At 40.1% G+C, this 13860-nt stretch overlaps 1 long non-coding RNA gene across 12 annotated transcripts in view; it reads left to right on the top strand.

Moving 5' to 3' along the window:
- The first annotated feature begins 5185 nt into the window (after positions 1–5185).
- The window catches only part of LOC140513443 (uncharacterized), a 34187-nt gene continuing 25512 nt past the window's right edge, over positions 5186–13860 (top strand). For 8 of the 12 annotated variants that reach the window (XR_011970178.1, XR_011970170.1, XR_011970181.1 and 5 more), the window contains exons 1-4: positions 5186–5429; positions 7033–7081; positions 7913–8017; positions 12364–12822. This is a non-coding gene — a long non-coding RNA (uncharacterized lncRNA). The remainder of the gene's footprint in view (positions 5430–7032; positions 7082–7912; positions 8018–12363; positions 12823–13860) is intronic. The other 4 variants (XR_011970179.1, XR_011970173.1, XR_011970172.1 and 1 more) reach the window with 4 other exon arrangements.

Here is a 13860-nt window from a genome sequence, read left to right on the forward strand (position 1 = left end):
AAGGAAGGAGAAATAATTATGAGAACAAGGGAAAGAAGCCCTTTCCAGAAAAGGGTGCAGAAAATGAAATTTACAAATTAACAAACAAAATAAGTTGAGGAAAAGAGGAAAGAGACTTTAGTTGAATACTTAACTGAGTAAAAAGGGGAACATTTAGACAACTAGATTAAAGGAAGAAAGGAAAACGAACTAGTTCTAAATTTTTCTCCTTCCATTCCTTCCTCTTCTCCATCCCCAAGATGACAAGCAATCTGATATAGGTTATACGTGTTCAATCATGTTATATATATCTCCACATTAGTCATGCTGTGAAAGAAGAAACAGAACAAAAGGGAAAAAAAGCTATGAAAAAAACACACAAAGAAATGAAAAAAGCATGCTTTAATCTTTCAATCTTCAACATTCAGATGCCATCAGTTTTTTCTCTGGATTTGGATAACAATTTCCATCATGAGTCTTTTGGAACTGTGTGAAATTGGTTTAAAAAAATATTTTGGATATAGCTGCTTTCCTTTATAATTGTTCTTCAGTAATTTCAGTTACATCCAACTCTCCATGACTCCATTTGGGATTTTCTTGGCAAAGATATTGAAATGGTTTGCCATTTCCTTCTCCAGCTCATTTTACAGATGAGAAAACTGAGACAAAAGGTTAAGTGACTTGCCCAGGGTCACACAGCTAGTAAGTGTCTGAAGCCAGATTTGAACTCAGAAAGATGAGTATTCCTGACTCCAGGCATTGTGTCCTCTAATATAACATTCTGAGAAGGGATCTGTAAAGTACATCAAAAACCAGTTAAGAACCCCTCATCTACCTGGAAATAATAGCTTGTATCTCCCTAAAACTTAAGGTTTACTAAACTTTTTTTTTCTTTTTTTGGTCACACCAATTTTGTAAGGTTGATCAGGCCAACATTTTTATTTCCATTCTACAAGGTGATGAAACTAAGGACATGAAGTGAGAAGTGAAGCAAAATGTCCAAGGTCACACAGCTAGGAAATATTAGATTCAGAATATGACCTTAGGGGCCTCCTGACTATATGTCCAGTGCTCTTTTCAGCTATACTATGTTGTCTGAGCCAGCTAAACAGTCATTGAGAAAGGAAATTAGCTTCTAAGGGTACTTAGGTAGAACTAAGTGACATGTTGTTTTAGGGACTGGTTTCTAATCAATCACACAATGCTTTTATTGAGCACCTAACATATACCAGGGACTGTGCTAGGCACTGAGGACATGAATGCGAAGAAAAGACAGTCCCGACCCTCAAGAAACTTATATTCTACTAAAATGATTTCCATTGCAGACAGAGACAACCTTTATTTAGATATTGGTGGATCAGTGATAGGCTTTTGAGTTATTTGCCCAAATTTACTGAGGCCCGGGTAAGGTTTTAGGTCTGGAGGGAGTTTTCTTCTCCTTGTTGTGGTACTCCACAGTAGTAGTCAGCTGAATCTTCTTGCACCAGGTTTTTAATTTCTAAGTAGAGTAGGTTACCGGAGGTATGTGTGGAAATGAAGGCTCTCCTTGGCATTGTGTCTGAGATATGTACATTAGTTCCATCACCATACACAGAGCTTATATACTCCAGTGTCTTTCCCTGAGCCTGGCGGTACCAGTACATCCTGGTGATTTCTGGTCTGAATCCTGAAAGTTTACAGGAGAAACTTACAAACTGTCCAATTTCTGTTATCTGACTCCCGCCTTGCTCCAACGTAATTTGTGCCCAAATACCTGAAAAAAAAGAAATGTTGAACGAGACTGTCCTCCCAGCAAGGACATGTGAGTTCAATTTCAAGTTGAGCTGCCAAAGTAATTTTGCCCAAGTACACGTCTGACGATGTGGCTTTCTGCTCATTCTATCCAGGGGCTTCCTTTTGCATATAGAATAGATGATAAATTCCTTTGTTTAACTTTTAAAGTCCTATACAACTGGACCTCTACCACCTTTTCTAGCCTCAATGGACATTACTATGCCCATAGCACTTTGTGATCCAATCAAACTGACTGCTCTGTTTCTCACACACAGCACTCCTTTTCCCCATTCTTTTTCCCTGCCTGTCTTATTTGCCTGGGATGTTTTCCATCCTTCCCTCCACCTCCTAGTGGAGGGAAGTTCAAGCTCAAGTACCATATTCTAGATGAAAACTTTCATGACATTCTCAACTGCTACTGTCCTCCTTCCCAAGCTACCTTGTATTTAACCAATTTATGTAAATTTGTATTTATGCTACTTTTGTATGGATGCTCTCCCATTAGAGCATAAACTCTCTGTGAGTTTATGGGGAGGATATATATATATATATACTTATATACCCTTAACAATACTTGACTGATTGGTCAGTTGTTTGATTGCATGGCATAAAGTTTTGTCAATAAAAATTTAGGGGAGATTTGCATCCTTGTTATTGTTAATTCTGGAGCGTCAAACTGATGGTAGTTTTGCTGTCACTGTCTAACATCTGGTAACCTTTCCCTTCCACCCACTACCCCAAAAGCAGGACACTTTGGAATCTCTCAAGTCTGATTCAGGTTCTTCAGAAAGCCTTACCTTTGTAAAGACTCATGATGACAATGAGAATTAGGTGAAATCCCATGTTAATGCCTTGAGAACAGACTGCAGTGAGGTAGGCCCACTGCAGACATCTAAATGGTGGCATGGTGTCCCAGACTTATGGAGCTATGAGTAGGAAGGTGGAGTGGTATGTGACTCAAACAGGAAGTGGAATGAACTGGTTTGCATCACATCGTCACCTCAGCGTTAAGAGGGAAATGGCTCAGAGTCCAGAGCCTAGTAGTTGCAGGAAGTCAGGTTGATGGCACCACAAAATGGAAAGATAGACTAAAAAGTTTTCTATATAGAATAGCAAAAACTCATGAGTTTCTTTAAGAACATCAGTAGAAAAGGAGAGATCCAAGGAAAAAGTCTCCAGATATTTAAGAAGAGAGGCCTGAGAAGAAACCAAATGAGTGTTTGAATTCAAAATAGCAGTCACATTGTCAACACCTTCTGCTTGCATTGTGTTGAACTAATCCAGAGCTCCCAACTCCTTTGAAATTCCATCTATGAACCCCTAAAGCAGTTTAGTGCAGAGGATAATGTTGGAGGAACACTGTCACTGAAGAATCAATAGGAAACAAACCATGTGATTTACACATGGACATTGCAAAGGATAAAGGAAAAGGGGAGTCAATTCTGAATGGCAGGCAATGGGGAGTGGACATGGAAGTAGAGCTTGGCTATATGGAAGTAAGCTAGAGAACCTGAGGGAATGGGAAGGAAACTTATTGCCTAACAAATGGGCATACTGGCCTCAGAAATGAATTTAAAACTTTTAGCTCATTTCAGTTCAGTCCAATTCAATTCAATTCAATTTAACCCAATGGCATTTATGAAGTATCTGTTATATATGTCACTGTTTAAGGTGCTGCGGATAGACACAAATACAAAAACAGTTCTTTCCTTCAAGGAACTTTTAATTTACTAGGGGAACTAGTAAATACAATTGTATTAAATTTTTTGTTTGTAAATTATAAAATGAATTTTTTGTAATTTTAAAATGAATTAAAGCAAATACAAAGTAATTTTGGGAGGAAGAACACTGACATCTGAGTGGGTCGGTAGGAATCAGGAAAGAAATCAATCTTTGAAGGGAGCTAAGAGTTCCAAGAGGTGGAGGTGAGGTAGGAGAGAATTACAAGCCTGAGGGATAATCTGTTATACTGACATTAACATTTTAATCAAAATAATAATATCTCACAGTTACGGAATGCTTTACGTTCACAACAACCCAGTGAAATAGCTAATGCAAATATTATTACCTCTATTTTACAGATAAGGAAACTGAGGCTCACTGATTTGCTCAGGATTTCTCAGATAGTGTTGAAACTAGGACTCACATGGATTCTAAGTGCCATGATGTTCTTTCCACTACATTACACTGCTTCTCTAAGTTCAGTAAACTTAACTGCAAGATGTTATGGATCTGGGCTGAGCTGGCTAGAACCTCTGGTTTGGGAAACATCTCTCAGAGGAATCCAATAGATGGCTTTAGTCTGGTCTCTGATTCTGCACAGTAATACTTTGTGCTGTCCTCTATTTTCAGGTCATTAATTTGAAAATGTAGCAAATTATTTGTATTGTTTTTGGAGACAGTCTATCTTTATTTCAAAATGGGTGTGTGATTGAGTATCCCCTAATCCACTAATACCAGTCCATCCAATAATCCATACTGTGGGGACTCCAAAGCTATACAGGAGTGCTTAGAGACTCCCGCTCACTTTTTAATCCTGCCTCCATATTCCACTTGCTGGACTTCTATCTGGATGCCTGGAAATTAAAAACATAAGAAAATAATCAGAATGTTGGAAATCTGCTGTAACCCAGTATTTCACTAGAATGCTCTAAAGTAGAAGAAATAGAGGCACATCCCTACAGCTGCATATTGGCTTAGAAAACCACAAGTTAACATTATTTAGGCTGCATTTTTATTAGTTTTGTTAAATATTTCCCAATTATATCTTAATCTGGCTTGGGCCACACTCAGAGAGTTTCACCTGTTGCATGGGGCCCACTAGGGGTGAGTTTGACCCTTCTGTTCTAAAAGACAAAATGAGGCTGGCTGGTACAGTGGATGGAGTGCCAGGCTTGAAGACTTTTCTTCATGAGTTCAAGTCTGGCTTCAGACACTTACTAGCTGTGTGACCCTGGGAGAGTCACTTAATGCAATTTACTTCACTCTTCATCTGTAAAATGAGCTGGAGAATGAAATAACAAACCTCTCCAGTATCTTTGCCAAGAAAACCCCAAATGGGGTCATGAAGAGCTGGACACAACAGAAAAATGACTCAACGTCTTTGAAGGTCCACGAGGGTAGAGGTTGTTTCATTTCTATTTTTGTATCTCAAGCACTCAGCACACAGTAGGTTCTTAATAAGTGTGTTTTTCCTAATTCATTCAAAATAATTAACTTGGAAAAGAGTCAGAACAAGGATGAACTCTACCCTAAAAAGCATGTTGGTGACCTGAAGTCATTCTTGAGACTGGGAATGTGGCCAGTTGAGAAATATGGCTTCTTTCTCCTTTCCTACAACTGCCAGGCAAAGATCTTGGCAGAAGCTCAACAGGAAGCAGGTTGCTCTATTTGAATATTCTTTTTTTTAATAAAAAAAACTCTTCAACTTTGAGCTTCAGAGACTCAGGATGAAGCTGGAGAAAGGAGGAGGGGGGAAAAGGAGAGTCCTGGAGGGGAATGTCAGGGAGAAACTGGGGTTTAGGACAGGTGTGGAATCCCAGATCCCACTTGATGGGTCATGAATGTATTTCATTTGCTTTCTTTTTCATGTAACAGCTGCCTCTTCTATCCAAAGGGCATGCCCTGGAAAAAAGGAGATCTCTTCTGTGAATCAAGTTCTCCACGGAGTCAGCCAGGTAGGGATCCACTCTTTCAAAAGCTGCTATGCTGAATTCCTTTGTCCTCAAGATGCTTCTGGCTCTTCTCTGCTGGGCATGGCTTCTTTGGTTGTTAATTTTCTTTCTGTATCCAGGGATTCTTGAAATGGAATCCATGAATTTGTTTCTGTAAATATTTTGGCAACTATATTTCAATGTAATTGGCTTTCTTTGTAATCTTAAGTAGTTTATTTTATGCATAAAAACATTATTGTGATAAGGGCTCCATATGCTTCACCTGTTTAGCAAAGGGATTCACGTTACTAAAAAGATTAAGAAGCCCTGGTGTAAAAATGATGCTTCATTCTGCAATCTGCTACTATCGGTGGGTGGGGCAGCTACATGGTTCAGTGGATAGAGCACCAGTGCAGGAGTCAGGAGGACCTGAGTTCAAATCTCACCTCATATACTTGACGCTCACTAACTGTGTGACCTTGTGTCACTTAACCTCAATTGCCTCATCCTGGGTCATCTCCAGTCATCCTGATGAATATCTGGTCACTGGATTCAAATGGCTCTGGAGGAGAAGTGAGGCTGGTGACCTGCACAGCCCTCCCTCACCCAAAACAAAGTCAGGTGCAAGTCATGTCATTATTTCTCTATGGCATGGTCTTCTTTGGCAACAAAGGACGGACACACATTATTGGTTGGTGAGAGGGGCTCTTCTCTACCTTAACTCTCCAGTTCATGCTCTAACCCCAGGGACATCCTCCACCTTACCTTTGTCCATTAGCTTCATATATTCCCAAGGGCCTGGGGGCAGTCAGGACTGAATCCAGCAAGATGAGTTTGTCCTTCACACCTTGTATCTAGTAAAGCAACATCTAGAACCCCTTCTGAGCACAAGGAAGCCCTATGTTTCCAATACTTTTAGGACTGCTGATTTCATCCAGAATACTTTGCAAACTTGAAGGTACTTTGGAACTGAGTTATTATTATTATATCCATATGGAAACTTCCTTCAGCAATGCAGGTTGCAGTTCTTTGGCACCTTTGTAGATAGATGGTCTTCAAGAGTTACTATGACTGAAAAGTGACTTATCCTTTGATGATGAGTCTCTCCGAAGAACAGCTAGGCCAATCCTCTTGCTACAGGCGTGAAATCTGTCCCTGGGTTGATACCTGAGACTTTTCTAATTTAGTAGAACCTGGAAAAGCTTGTACTTATCCATAACAGCCTGAAAGGATCTATGTCCCCTCCGTGCCATTATGAAAAATCAGAGTAAGACTTTAGAAGAGGAAGCAACTCCAACCAGTAAATAAGATAGCCATTTTTCCTGGAGAACAACTGCATTATTATGTCTTAATATTACCTAAGTAGGATCATAAAGATGGAAGAAGCCTCTAAGGGCATTTAGCTCAATCCCTTTATTTTACAGATGAGGAAACTGAGGCCCAGAGGAGTTAAATAATTTACCTAAAGTTGCACAGGTAGTGAGAAGCAGAATTAGGATTCAAATCCAGGTCCTCTGTTCCAGAACATGGAGTTCACTGGATTGCTTTACCTCTGATAAGAACAAGCAGCTTAAAAGGGGATCTGCCTAGATTCACTACTTTTTTTCTCACCTCTGCCCTGAATTAGTCTATCGCACCTGTGCCTTGGTGATGGAGGACCTTGGTGAAGCTGAAGGGTGAGTTCATGAAGTTCTTAGTACCCTTTCTGGTATAGGGGGGTCCTTATTTCCTTGGACAAGCATGAGAGTAAAGACACAATTCAAGTTTATGTACAGTGTGGGGTCTGAAGTGAAAAATTTTCATTTGCTTAGATACATGTCTAGGGGGTCTTCTCTCTCAGATCAGCAGCGGCAGATATCCCAGAGGTTCATTGCTTTACTTTGCAGTTTTTCTTATAAAATAGACAAGAGATCATTCTAGCCCTAAAAGGTCAAAGTAGCTAAACATAGATTGGTGTATGGAGGTCCTTGGGGCCAAAGCTGAATGTGGAGAGGTGAGTCTCATTGGCTAAAACTTGTCTCAGGTACATCTAAGCCAAGCCAGATGGAAAAATGTGAGGCCTGGAGGAAAAAAAAACACCCTCTCCTCATTGGCACTGGTGGAAAGGGTGAAGTAGAGATCAAGATGGCTTCATGGTATAGAGGAAGAAGCATTGAATTTGGAGTTAGGAGGCCTGAGGTTAAATGTTGGTTCTGATACTATTCATGTGTTCATGGATGATCCTGTAATCTTCCTCATTCTCAATGCTCTTGTCTGTAGAATGGGGATAATACTGTACTATCTGCCTCACATATTTGTTAAGGGAAAGTGCTTTTCAAATCTAAAAGTGCTTTATAAATTATTGGAGAGTAAAAACATATTATGAAAGTGTCTCGTCTTACACACTTTTTTTTTTTACCTTATTCTGAAAAAAGGGAAGGATGCAGAGGGTCTGGGCAGTAAGAATATTCTTTATAGTTTGAAGTATATACCAGTAAAAAGGGCGGACAAAACCTTTTCGTTTTCAGAAATGTAAACAATAAGGTATAATCAAAAGAGAAAGAAATAAGACTGATGTCAGAGGACCCGAGTTCAAATACAACTGTTGACATTTTCCAGCAGTGCAACCATAGGTAAGTCATTTAGCCTTTACCAACCTCAGTTTTCTGTAAAACAAGGATAATAATATCTGCAGAACTTAGTTCTTAGAATTGTTATGAGGCTCAAATGTAAGAGCTCCATGTACTAAAGAGAGTGCCAAATGGTACTCTTAAAGAAAGGTTATGTCTATATCTATATATATCTAGAACACATACACATATATAGTGTAAACCTGACGTTGTTATAGCTCTATTTTTATCTTAAGGATATGAATATTTATTTTGTACCTCAGGGCTCCAATATCCCTAGAGCTGGCCTTTGGTAGAAGAAGTGGCTCAGGTCTCTGCTGGGTAAAAACTAGAGAATACTAACAACAACTTAGAGATGATTGCCATCTGTGTGGCCATGGGCAAATTCCTTAACCTCTCTGGGTCTCAGTTTCCTCATGTGTAAAATGAAGAGTTGGATCAGGTGGCCTCTGGGGCCCCTTCCAACTCCAAATCTATGACCCTAGGATACATATATATGTTTGATTATATATTCATTTAAGTAGGTGATGGCGCATGTAGAAGACAATGTAATGAAGACAATGTAAGACCATATATAGGTATAGGAAGGTTATGGTCCACCTTCCCATTTGAATGTAGGTGCACCTTTCTGGGAATGGTTGGGTGGGCTCAGGCCAAATGCAGTATTTAGGGTCATTTGCAGTTAGAGACTTCTCTCTTGACATGAGAAGGTTTCAGGTTATGAATTTTGACACCTACACGTTTACAGACATTGCTTGTGTTCATACATATTGTCACTCATACAAGTGACTCTAATATGTATGTCTATGAGTTCTCTTTAATAGAATTAGATGGTCTTCTTCATGGCTCTGTGCATGGTTCCAGTGAGGTGGGAAGGACCTGGAGGGTGGTTAAATGAAACTTATGATGATGCTAGGACATCCTAACTCCCACTCATTTCATCTCTCTCTCTTTTTTTTTTTTTGCCAAGTAGAAGGGATTAAACAGGAAACAATTTAATTTTGTTTGTATATTTGGCTTCTATAGATTTTAGATATCTGTGGATAGAAAGCCCATAGGATCTGTCCCATTACCTCTAAGCATAACCACATATAAATTCTCTAGATCAGACAAAAGTCAGCTTTTTGGATTTAACTATAGTGAGAAAGAACTCTCAATGCCAGGAGATTTTTTTCACCTAACTTTAGTTTGCTTGCATTTTAAAACATTTGTCTGCTCCTAACTGGAGAATTAATGGTCATCATTTTCTTTATGACAGATCCAGAAATATAGTTATTAAACTACACTTTGAACTCTCTTCAGCTTTCCATTTCTCTTCTTAACTGGAAAGCTTGGAACTGTAGGAAAACTCTTATCCCATGTTCTCATGGGCTGACCAGTTCTAAAAAGACTTGATCACGATCTCCCATAGTGGAATGAGTAGAGCACTAGGAGTCAGAAGAGGTGGCTTTGATTCCCAGCTCTCCCTCTTACTAGGATTGTGTTGAATGGCAAATCCGTTCTCTAATCGTGTTAAGAGGGATGCTTCCTACTCCATCCAGTTCACAGGGTTGTTTGTGAGAAAGCTGCTTTGAATTTGAATTCAACTTAACTTGCTTTTGAAACATGACACAATCGTGTTTACTTTTTAGAAGCAGCATCGCCACAATTCTGACTCTGCTATATTTTGAAGGAAAGGGAGCCTCAATTCTGATTGGAGAATTGGAACCTGCCTGACAAGATGCCCTATGGATCCATTTCCAAAGGCACAGAGCTAGATGAGGGAGGGCAGCAGAAAAGGAGAAGAAGTCCATGGGAGGAAAAGGATCCAGGCTGAGATACAAGCAAAGATGGCAATAATTTTGATTCATTCATTCATCAAAAATTCCTTGACTACCTGCTACGTGTTAGGAGCTGTTATGGACCCTGTGGGGGTGGGGATACAAAGAATGATGTTAGAAAGGGGCAGCTAGGTGGCGCAGCGGATAGAGCGCTTGGCCTGGAGTCAGCAAGACACATTCCTGGGTTCAAATTTGGCTTTAGACACTTACTAGCTGGATGACCCTGGGCAAGTCATTTAACCCTGTTTACCTCAGTTTCCTCATGTGTAAAATGAACTGGAGAAGGAAATGGCCAAATTACTCCAGTATCTTTGCCAAGAAAACCCCAAAGGGTGTCATGAAGAGTCAGACAAGATGAAATGACTTAATGAACATAGACTCTGTTGCCCAACAGTAAACTGTAGGGGCTCCTGTGGAATACAGTCTCTTCTATTGACATTTAAAGCCTCCACTATCTGACTTCAACCTACTGTTCCAGGCTTAACATACCTTACTCTTTGTGTGACCACAAATTGATCTTGCTTCATTCACATATATTCTACCTCCACCCCCCGTTCCTTTGCAGAGCCTGTCTCCCAGACTTAGAACGCACTCCCCTCTCACCATCACATCTTAGATTCTCTGATTTTCTTCAAAACTGAGCTCAAGCACCACCTCCTACAACTTAAGACCTTCTTTCCTCCCCCAGTTGGTAGCATTCCCTTCCTAAAACGATTTTCTATTTATTTTTTACATATCTCGTACATACTTAGATATGTATGTTGTCTCTTCTGTTTAGAATATAAGCTCTCTGAGGACAGGAAAAGTTTTGCTTTTGCCTTTGTATTCCCAGCACTTACTTGGCATAGTGCTGGAACTTAATAAGTTCTTGTTGATTGACTCAGAAAACAGATGGAGCTATAGTCAGAGTTAGAGCATAGTGTTTCAAACAAGAGTTCTTAACCTTTTTTGTGTGTCATGGGCCTCATTGGCAATCTGGTGAAGCATGTGGACCCCTTGTTAGAATGTTTCTAAATGCATAAAACAAAATGCGTAGGATTACAAAGGAAACCAATTATATTGATATGATTATCAAAATATGAAAGAAATAAGTTCACAGATCTCACGTTGAGAATTGGTTTAGAGTTCATACACCCAGGATGTAGTAATGTAACTCCTACTCTAGTGTGGTGTTCTTTGTAGTCTGGAGCTGAGCCTGGGTTTCTGAAGGCATTGTTAGCGAAGTAGAAGATGGAATAGTTTCAAGTACAGGGCAGGTGATAGACTAGTTCAAAGACCAGACTAATTAAGTTTGGAGAAGCTTATCCCCAGATAAGTGGCTTTTAGAGGGTAACTTCTTTTGATCAGAACAACTCATGAAGACTAAGGTGGGTTGTAATCTCTGTTAGTGGGAGATGTGCCCATACCTGAATGAATTTTGTATTTGCTTATAAGTATATAAGAACCATGAGATAGGGGCCATGTCTTACCTAAATTTTTATCTCCTTCCCCTCCCCCAGCATCTGGCACATGTTTTTTGAATTCAATTGTAAATTAAGAGTTGGATGAGATGGTATCTACGCTTAACTAGTCTATGAAAATTGTAGACCTTGTTATCATCTAATGGAATTGAATAGTAAACTTATGAGTTCAATTCTCCTTCTTGAGACTAAGAGGTCATCAGGAATGAGTATAGTGGAGGGGGCAAAGAGCCTGTATTCTCACCACCAGTAGCATTTGCCTGTTGATTGGAGAAGAGACTAGCCTATTAGTCTCAGCTTCATTTAGGTTGTGTGGCCACCAGGAGGCTCTTATTGCATCTCAGAGCCATGGTCTTCCTTCAGATTGTGGTCAGATAAAAGAATCCCCCCTGATGCCAGTTTGATGCTCCCACCTCCTTCTTGCTCTTTCTGGGTCAAACCCACTTTTAAAGGAAAGTAGACCTAGAAATAAATAATTCAGTAATTGGATTCTGCACCATGGGCAAGTCACTTCTTCTTCCTTGGGATATTGATAATAAGAGGTGGGCTGAATTTTATACAATTTTCAGCTCAACTTTCCAATAGAAGGTTGGTTATTAGTCAGAATCATACAATCACATGCTAATAGGATCTTGCAATTGAAAGGGACCTCTGAGATAATCTAGTCCAATATGTATTCAAGAAGAAACTCCTTGTATAACAACTCCAACAAGCAGTCATCCATACTCTACTTGGATACCTCCAGGGATGAAGATTTTGCTACATCTGGATGCAGGTTTTGCTGTTGGAATTTTTTCTTTATACATACCAAAGTACGCCTCTCTTCAGCTTCCATCCATCATTCCTAGTTCTGCCTTCAGGAGTCAACCAGAATGAGACTAATTTTTTAAGAGTTAAGCTTGTGTAGCTGAGAGAGGGTGCTGGACTTGGAGTCCAGAGAAAAATGAACTTTAATCCTACCTCTGAGTGCAGTGGCATGACGATGAGAAAGTCACTCACTTAACCTCTCTGAGGCCACGTTTGCTTTCTGTAAAATGTAGAAAGCCTTACTTTAGTGCCCTCTTCACAGGGATGTTGTTATGAGAGTCAAATGAAGATGTATGGGAAGCGATCTGTAAATACTCAGAAGGTGGTGCCTGAACTGATCCTTGAAAAAAGATAAGTATTGCAGCATGCAGAGATGAGGGGGAACCCGTTTCAGATATGGGGGCACAGTCAACATGCAGGAATAGGAACATGAAGATAAAATAATGACTACCATTGCATTTTTTATGGCTAGAATGTAGTGTTTAAATAGTGTGGGGTGGGGAGGACAAAGTGAAATACAGTGGAAAGGCAGGATAGAGGTGGTCATGGCTGGCCTTAATTGCTGCACTCAAGAGTTTGTATTTTGTCCACTAGGTATTAAGAAGCCACGGAAGGGTTTTGAGCTGAAAGTAGAATTGTGCCTTTGGAAGATTATGGGGAAAAGGAAAGTTCAGTTTTGGACATGATGAGTTGGAGATGCTATCAGGATTTCCAAGTGGAGGTATTTATTTGGTGGCTGTTGGACATGTGGGACTGGAGTTCAGGGGAAAGGTTGGAGTGAGAGATGATAACTGAACCTATGAGAGCAGACAAGCTTACTGAGGGAGATAATGTATACGTAGAGAGAAAGGAGCCAAGGACAGAGACATGGGGGATACTCAAACTTTTTGGGAAGAAGGATAATGAACCATTTAGGGAGAAGACGAGGGAGAAATCAATGATTAGAAAGAGGATTAGGACAGAGCAGCCTGGTGGAAGCCAAAAATGGAGACAGAATACAAAAAAAGAGAGTCACCAATGATATAAATGCTGTGGAATGTTTGAAGAGGATGAGAGCTGAGAAAGTATAATTGAATTTCTCAATTAGTGGAGAGATTGGTGAGTCAAGGGAGGCTTTTTTATTTAGGAAGGGGAGCTCTGACTGTATTTGTAGCAGTGAAAGAGTCATGAGATAGGAAGAAATTAAAGATGAATGAGAAAGTGTGGGAGAAAGAGAAAGGGAAAATGGAGAAGTGGAGAGAGAGGGAAGGAGGGAAGGAGAGCAAGAGAGTGAGAGAGAGCAAGAGACTGCAAAAGTGAGAAAGAAAGAGAGAGAAACAGAGAGGAGAGAGAGAGAGAGAGAGAGAGAGAGAGAGAGAGAGAGAGAGAGAGAGAGAGAGAGAGAGAGATTTATGAAGCAATTGATTAATAAAGTTTCCTAGAGGAAACTGGAGGGAATAGAAAGAATCAAGAACATACATTTTACTTTGGCCAGGGGAACGGAGTAAAAGAAGCAAAGGGTGAAAAGAGGAAAGGGGGTAAGGGAGTTGACCATATATGGCCCGACTTATCTCCATATCAGGTGAGGTCATCTACTGAGAAAGTGAATATCGTGTCCAAGAAGTTAAGGTCTTCGCTTCTTTCCAGAGAATCTTCTCCCTCCTCTTGACCAGGAGAGGTTTCTCTCTGGACCTAGATTACCTCCTGATGTTAAAGCAGTTGTTATTCGAGAGGTGGTCAGTACCATGGCAATGGTTGTAGTGACCTTGAAAGTTTTTGT

Source organism: Notamacropus eugenii, chromosome 7, assembly GCF_028372415.1.
Source record: "Notamacropus eugenii isolate mMacEug1 chromosome 7, mMacEug1.pri_v2, whole genome shotgun sequence".
Classification (NCBI taxonomy): Eukaryota; Metazoa; Chordata; class Mammalia; order Diprotodontia; family Macropodidae; genus Notamacropus; species Notamacropus eugenii.